At 38.9% G+C, this 8,396-nt stretch overlaps 1 long non-coding RNA gene across 1 annotated transcript; it reads left to right on the top strand.

The window, feature by feature from the left end:
* The first annotated feature begins 423 nt into the window (after positions 1-423).
* On the top strand, positions 424-2,103 carry LOC103129427 (uncharacterized). Its single transcript, XR_475072.2, has 2 exons — positions 424-515; positions 1,007-2,103. It is a non-coding gene; the product is annotated as an uncharacterized LOC103129427 (long non-coding RNA).
* Positions 2,104-8,396: the final 6,293 nt, after the last annotated feature.

The following is an 8,396-nucleotide window of genomic DNA, read 5'->3' as shown; positions in this document are numbered from 1 at the left end:
GTCTGGGGGGCCCGAAGCAGCTGCTTAGTCCATTTATGCCTTACAGCTGCTTAAAGCTAAACTTTTGTAATACTTTTTTTTTTTTTTTTACATTTGTTCAAACTGTCACCATGTCATGACATATGAGACATGATCTAGTCATGTCTCATATTATGACCATGCTATGACCGTAACATAGACATATTATGTTATAATGTAGCTATGTCATAATATGATATATTATATTATAACATAACATATTATGTCATAATATATTATATATGCTATAATATGATATGAAAAAAAAAAACTGAGCTCATTTGCCTTCTCCCAGTGCTAACTAGTTAGCTAGATAGCTGACCTAGTGCTCAGCTATCAGAGCTAGCGCTGTCAATCATAACCTGGTGTGGCTTTATTCATCTCTCTCCCCCTCCCACACTTGCTCTCTCTGTTGTGCTGCAGCTAGCAGAGAATGCCATGAATGCTCCGGCTAGCTAGCATGGCCAGCGATGACAATTAACGGTTTTCCTGTAATGGTAAGTCATCGTCAAGCACAGTTAGCATTGATTGACAGGGCTAAGGCATTCCTCCTGGCTCTAGTTGGTGGGTTTTGGTTGGGATGACTCGGAAGAGGTGTGTTTCTTCAGGCAGCAAAAGCAGCACAGGGAGGAGGAGGTGGAGGAGACATGTCTGTTTATAAATGATCTCCCTCATAACATGCTGTCATGACAGCAGTGCTGACAAATATGTAAAAAAGAAAAATGTCTTCATGAAAGTCACATACGTGCAGCTCTTAATGCGAGCAGCAATACATAGCTTGTTTTAAGACCAAGCCAACAGCTGTTTACTTAACTAGGACAGTGCAGAAAATGTATATATGTACATTAATTATGCTTTTTTTTTGTTGCTTTTTATAGACTCTGTGTGGTTAAGTGTTGTCAACAATGTCTTCTAATCATGTACAAATTACCTAGTCATATTATTAAATTAACTGTCAACTTGAAACATATTTTTTTTTTAAACGCAGTGGGTTGCTGGCAGACTGACCGAGTGCTCCGACCGCCAGACTTAACAGGTTTTGAGGGGGAAACCCAGGCTGTGAAGATGGAGGGATGGTGGATTTTTCAGCCAGTAAAGTACCCAGGAATACACACCAGAAAATTCAACTGGCTGAGAAAGAAAGTAAAGCTGTCAGGAAGACCAATCTATCACTCAAGTTGAATCCAATCGAGTAAAGAGCAAGGCCTTCAGAACAAAGGGATTCAAAGACAGTGTGGAAGAATAAGTCAAAACATACATGCTGAAGCTGTCATCAGGAAAATATATATTTTTATCTGCATAATAAATACATTTCAGTAAGCATGTTCACTAATAATTCCCTGTTGCTATTGTCATGCATAATTTAGATCCTGTTTATGTGTGGATGACCTGTCTGGCTCACTGAGATAACTAATAACAGACGAATATCACCAAATCTAAATTATAATAATCATAACTTCTGAGTCTAGAAGGTCTTTGCTGTTATGTTCAACTTGAACTGAATAGAACAATTCCTCAGTCAAAACTTGACGTCTCCTGCTGGTCTCTCTCAGTGAATCATCTTTATGAATTTCATTTACTCACTTGTCACTGCTGCCTTTTACAAATGAGAATCTAACTGTCCTACTAGAGTTTAGCTGGCCTCGCTAGACGAAGAAGCAGGAGCGGAGCAGTTTTCTGCTTGACTGAGGAGGGGGAGGGGGGGAATAGCAGAAGGAAATTCTTTTGAACATTGCTGTGAAAATGGCCAATTGTTGTGAAAAGGCTGGCCTTGACTAGCCAGCCCTAATTACATAAGCGTTGGTCTTTCTCCAGGGTTTTCCCTAAACCTTATAAATCATGTGAATGTCTGTTTTATTCCACAGCGCTGCAGTCATTGGTCATTTCTCCTGCAGGTCTTCAGTGCCCAGTTTTTCGATATTACTTTTCCTTCCACCTAATAATTCATAAGTCCCATCAATCCTGCAGGCCGATAATCTTGCTCTCTTGATCGCTTCCAAACACACAGCCACTGAATCATAATCATTGACTCAGCTGACCTGAGTTGCTTGCAAACTTGCAGTTACTGCTGATAAGTGTGACTCATAAAAAGAAGAAAAAAATATCAACAAAAAGTAAACAACAAGGTGAACAAAGGCTGCAGTGATGACTGTTAGTTCAGGACTCAGAGAGGAGTGGAGGGGACAGGATGTCCGCTCTCATCAGTGACCTCTTCACTTGCTTTTCACTGGATGCCAGATCAGTTTCACAGCAATGTTCAAAAGAATTTCCTTCTGTTTTTGTTTTTTTTTGTTTTTTTTCTAAGACGAAAGAAACGTTAAGATGGCAAACATGTCGGTATGCTGTGAAAATATGATATCAAATTAATAAAACTGATGACTAATGCTGCTTTTTACAGGAACAATGGCAAGTAGAAAGCACACAGGTTGAATAAATCTTAGTGAAATAAACGAACATATGAGTAAAAGCTATTTACTTTCTGCCATATTTGTACAAGCCTGCCTTTAATCTCCAAGAAAAACAGGAACACAATAAAATTTAGATTAATGAATCATTCATTGAGGAGGGACGTCCATTTTGTGTGGATACAGACATTTTTAGTGAACTTATTTAGGTATATTGAGAAGCTAACGTCTGTGACTTTTTTCACTTCTGTTGCTCATTTTGAAGGGCCCTTTGCCTTTCTAAAAAAAAAAAAATTCTGTCAGCAATCTGGCAATTAAAAGGCCACTTAAGGATTTGTGGGGATTTCTGTCAAGTTATAGGAAGATTCATTATCACTTTAAATAGTATGAACTGACAATTCTTTATTTATCATATGTCCCTCACTAATCCTCCAATATAATGGAACATAGCATATCATACATGCTATCATACAACGCAAATGTTAGCATATGCCTGCAGTGAGCTAACTGTATGACACCATTAGCACCCAGAGGCGTTTTACGTGGTTGCGGGGGACTTTAATCACCTGAAACTGACTAACACTCTCCCAGTTTTTACCAGCACGTCACCTTTCCCACACGGGGAGAAAACACTCTGGACTAGTGTGCATCAGCATTCACGGTGCGTGCACCGCATCTTGGCCTCTCCAGCCACATCTCCATCCTGCTGGCGCCACCAACATATCGTCCGCTGACGAGCCAGTGAAGAAGAAAGTTACTGTGTGGCCGAGGGATGCAGCCTCTGTGCTCCAGGACTGTTGTCAGTGCACAGATTGGCAGGCGGACCTGGAGGAAATCACCTCCTCTGCTCTAGGCTTCATCTCTAGGTGTGCTGATGACACCAAGACAGTGACCTGTTACCCGAACCAGAAACCCTCACTGACGGCTGAGGAGAGAGCTCTGCTGAAAGCTAGGGACGCTGCTTTCAGGATGATATTATCATTTGTAATTATTGTGCAAATTTCGACACAATTATGAATGTAGGTTTGAATGTGTGTAGAGCGATGTACGAGGACAAGTTTTGGATTCATTATATTAGAGTTGGAGGAGGGTGAAACTAAATCATTCCCTTCATTTCTTTTCAGATACTAGTATGTGACTGAATCCATGTTATTCTTTTAATTTCTTTATTTTCTCCTAATCTTTGCATTATTGTGAAAAATTGCTGTACACAACACTAAGAAGACTTTCTGCATCTTGGGAATGAAAGATATTACTACTTACTCCGTGTTATAGAAATGGATTTCTGAGTTGTTCAAACCAGAACCTAGATTATATTCCTGTTGTAGAGGACAATGCACAATCCAAAATGGAAAAATATAGTTTGAAGAAATGCTTAAATTCAGCTGCACATATTTAACATTGTTAATTTTCTACTTATCCTAGAGGCCTAATAGAGGTATGCAGAGTAGACCCACTTATATGTGCAGCACAATCCTATGCACACCTACTTCCTGGGTAAAACACACCAATATTTAGCTGGTGGTCTAGTTTTCCATAGATCACCAGGGACATTGCTTCATTAACGCACGTTATGACTCATGTCATGCAACTGAATTTCACATTACAGCTTTTAAAACCTAGCATTGCCCAGGTTTTACAAAGTCGACTGGGTTGCACAAGGTTTAGTCCTCAGTCCCACCCTCATGCTTTTTACGTGTCTTATTTTTGTTGCACAGCATAATAATGTATTTTCACCCAAATTCTGATTTGTTTTGGGCTGGTTTATGGGCTCTACTCTAAGATGAGGTTGCTTTGGAAACACTTTAAAATGTTCCCTTCCTCTGAAATGTTGAGGGAGTCTGATTCCATGAGATGGCGTTGCATTTTCAGATGACTGTAAATCTAACCTGTGTACCATTTATCTTCCTTTGGTCCATCAGACCAGGTGATCACTCAGATAATACACCAAATGAAGAAATATGAGAGGATGAGAAAAGGATGACCTTCACAGGTCACAGTCCCCACCGATAGATTATCCTCCTCCCTTCATAGAAGGAACTTTTCGTGCATTGATTAAAATCACCATTTGATACGAAACGATGAGGAACTTTGACTGTAAATCACACAGAAGCTTCAGTTGTGTGTTTTTTTTTTATTTTTTTATTATGCATCCACAAATAGCTCTCAGAATGCTGCTGGCGTTGAACGCATGCTAAAGCATTCTAATTATAAGCATGTAGCCTTGCTGAAAATCGCAGCCTCCTGCGCAGTATTATGCAAAGTTAGTGGGTGCTTCTTCTTTGGAGTTCTCTTTCTAAAGCATTAAATTGGTTTCGCAAACCTTTGATTAGGCAATCTTCCCCCTCTTCTATTATGTTTGCTGTCCATGAGTGATTACTTACATGCTGAGATAAAAGACTGGTCCAGGAACCGAGGCGATGAGGCGGACGGGACACGATAATGAAATGAAATGAGGCATGAACATTGTCTGTTGCTGTTATCACTTAAGAGTGTGAAGAAATGGTGGAGGACCTGAGAGACCCAGATTCTGCAGAGATTTCTCCACAGCCCTCTGCCAGCTCTCAACAGAGTTCATCTGTATGCGGAAGAGGTTTCGAATGATTTGGATTCTGGGAGCCTGGGGAGGGAAAAAACCAGCACCAGAAAGCATTTAGTCACTAAGCCTCAGATCTTTGAGGACATAAATGCTGCAAACCGTATGCATTAAAGGCAGAAATGGGACCACGCTTGGCTGTAGCTACGCTACAACGCCAGGCGTTCTCCGGTCGGCCTACATGCACACTTCACTAAGCAAATCGGTGGTTTCTTACGTTTAAATGTCCTCGTCCACTGAACTCTTTTTATAATGTTGCAGCCATCCACCTTCTGGTCAGTGCTTAAAGCACACTGGCTGTTTACGCACACAGCCACCTTATTTTGAGCTACAGTGTTAGTTTGACACAGTATCACAGCTACAGTCTTGTGTTGCCACCATGTGTGCCGGTCAGGCTGACAGGTAAACACATTTGGACTTTCTGATTATGTTTATGTTTTTTCAGTCCAATATGTCAAAGACGTTTTAGTGGTCTTATATTTGTACAGCTAAGAGAACAACAACCACGATTCGACCACATAACTCAAGAAACCCTGAATTCCTTTGCTTACACCAAGCAGTTATTTATTGTTCCTGATAACTTTATTAAAATACAGGAAATTTGATTCAAAATAAAATAACTATGTCAAACAATCGCACACATTTTTTTTTTTTTTATTATTGATTATTTGTGTTGTTTTTGTTGCTGCCTTTTGGCCAGAACTCCCATGAAGAAGAGAGGCTGTTAACCTCGAGGGATTTAAAAAGATAAAAATCATTTTCAATTTTCAGTTCACAAGAAAACTAAGAATGGTTTTAATTAATATGCACAGCCAACTGAAAGTAACTTTTACGCAATGAGACAAAATAGCTTGATGTGAGAGGCATGGTTAAGTTGAATTAAACAACTCTTTTCTACATTAAATTAAAGAAAGGAGAAATACATATACATCTATATCTAAAGAGGGAAAAAATAAACATGATTATTAAAAAACATCAAAAGGAAACAGATAAAAGGTGGGGAGCACGAATGGGCATCATTCATCATACAGAGGCAGAAGAGAGTGAAAAAATGTCAGGAAGGTCACCATTTGTTACAGGATTGATCAGAGTTGTCATTTGCTGAATAATCTTCTCCAACTTTAGAAGAGACATGGTGTCATTGAGCCACTGGCTGCTGGAGGGAACTTTGGTTGATCTGGAGCGTAAAAGCAGATGGTCTGTTGCCCGCAGCGAAGTAAATACTAAAACATCTAAATGACTAGCAGCGAACAGTTTGTAATAAACTGGGATCCCAAAAAGATGCCGACATTGGGGAGAAGGTTTGATGGTTACTGAAGGTATCTTTGGCATGATGTCAAAACAGTCCTGCCAAACAAAAAGAGGCAGTAATGAACAAAACTAAAACATATTAAAGCAAATTGCAACAAGGGGCACGACATTAACCGACTCTAAATTAAAGCTGCTGTATGTAACTTTTACAAAATATGTGTGTTTTTTTTTTTATGTTTTATATTTGTTAAAACTGTCACCATGTCGTGACAGTCTAAACAGATAACCTGTAAAAAGATAGAGCTCCTCCATCTATTGCTGTCTGCAGAAATGCTCTTCTCCACGTCAAAAACAACTAATCACAGCCATGAGGAAGGTCTTAGAGCTGTCAATCAAACGTGGGTACTCGCTGCTCAATGTGCTAATGGCGAAAAAAACCCACAAGGGTAACAGTTTATATGACAGGGTGTGCATAAGACTGACATTACACTGTCATAAACATGAAGGAGTCTTTATGAATGTCTACGATTGTTGCCATGAAGTCTCATTCTGTAAATAATGACACTTAAATGCAAAGTTGCTCTAAAAGTTGCATTAAAAGTCCATTAGAAGTGCCGACTTTGTATCATTATGTAAATAATGACACTTAAATGCAAAGCTGGCACGTTTAATGGACTTTCAATGGACTTTTAGAGCAACTTTGCATTAAAAGTGTCATTACAGACTGAGACTTCATAACAGTCATAAACATTCATAAAGACTCCTTCATGTTCATAACAGGTATTATGTCATGTTTATGACAGTGTCATGTCAGTACACCCCGTCAAGTAAAGTGTTACCAAAACAAGTCACTGCTTATCCATGCTAACTAGCCTTAGCATTCACAGCAGGCTCTGCTGTGGTGAACTGGCTGTAGTGGAGTTGAGAGAGGGGGAATCGATGCCAGGAGGCCTGGATTTCTAAAGAGGCAGAGGCCCAATTTCAACAAAGTAAAATTGAAGATATATTTGATATGGATAGCATTTTTCTTTGCAACTGGGGTGAGCATTACTTGATAGTGCTATAAAATGGCCTTATGTGCCTGGAAATCACATACCATTAAATATCTGTTTCTATACTGTCAGAATGTGGTGACCATTTTAAACTATATGTAAAAAACTTTTATTTTTAATAAAAGTTACCGTACATTCTGCAGCTGTAGTGAATAAATGTTTACATTTTTGACTGACAAAGCCATGGTGAGTCCTAGTATGAGTAGTACTTGAGTAGAGTTTCATTAAGTTTGAGGAGAAATGACTAAAATGCAAGACTTTGAATGATTTCCCTAAATTTAAACTGATCAGTTTCAACCCAGAGCCCTTCACACCTCCAACACGGGGACAGAGAAGGAGCTGCAGACGATCATCTGCTGAGTCAAATTTGAGGCTCCTTTCATTTCTTTAAATGAAACAAGTAGCTGTCACGGCTGCCAGCATACAGTGTTTAGTCAACATTAAAGTATTAGGCATCACATTTAGGTTTATTCTTTTAAAGCCATGCTTTGAGATAAGAAGATCTGTTGGCGTGACGACTCATTGACTAAATTCAAAATTCACAAAAAAGGCTATGTGTATCTCTCTAACAACTTTCTGAGAAGCATAGCTGTGGTTTAATGCAGATGTAAAAAATATTTTGGTAAAGTCTAAGCCAGTCAAACACTAGCACTGGCTCTAAGTCTGTTGAGGTGGCTTATTTCTCAGTTTCATGTCGATGTGTTTTTTGATATAATTAAAATTTTTATTTCTCATTGCACAGACAGCACGCTGCACTGCAACCCAATGCTTTTTTTTTTTTTTTTTTTGTCGTTTGCTTTGAGGGTAATAAATTAATAGTTGATCATCCTAAAATGTTGGTGACACCAAAGAATTTATGTTGCTCTCCAGCTGATGGTATGAAAATGTGGTAGTTCTATTTCCTTATTTAGACTTATTTGGAGCAAGATGAAAAACCAAATTTCACTGCCAAGAAACAAGTTGCATTGTTGGATCAATGGCTTTCCAGACTTTCTTCCTAAGGCATTCGCCAGCAAGACTTTTTTTTTTTTTTTTTTACAATGTAGCCATTTCAAATACACACAACTGTGTTAA

This window comes from Poecilia formosa, unplaced genomic scaffold, assembly GCF_000485575.1.
Source record: "Poecilia formosa unplaced genomic scaffold, Poecilia_formosa-5.1.2 Scaffold545, whole genome shotgun sequence".
NCBI lineage: Eukaryota > Metazoa > Chordata > Actinopteri > Cyprinodontiformes > Poeciliidae > Poecilia > Poecilia formosa.
This window is presented reverse-complemented; position numbering and strand designations above follow the sequence as displayed.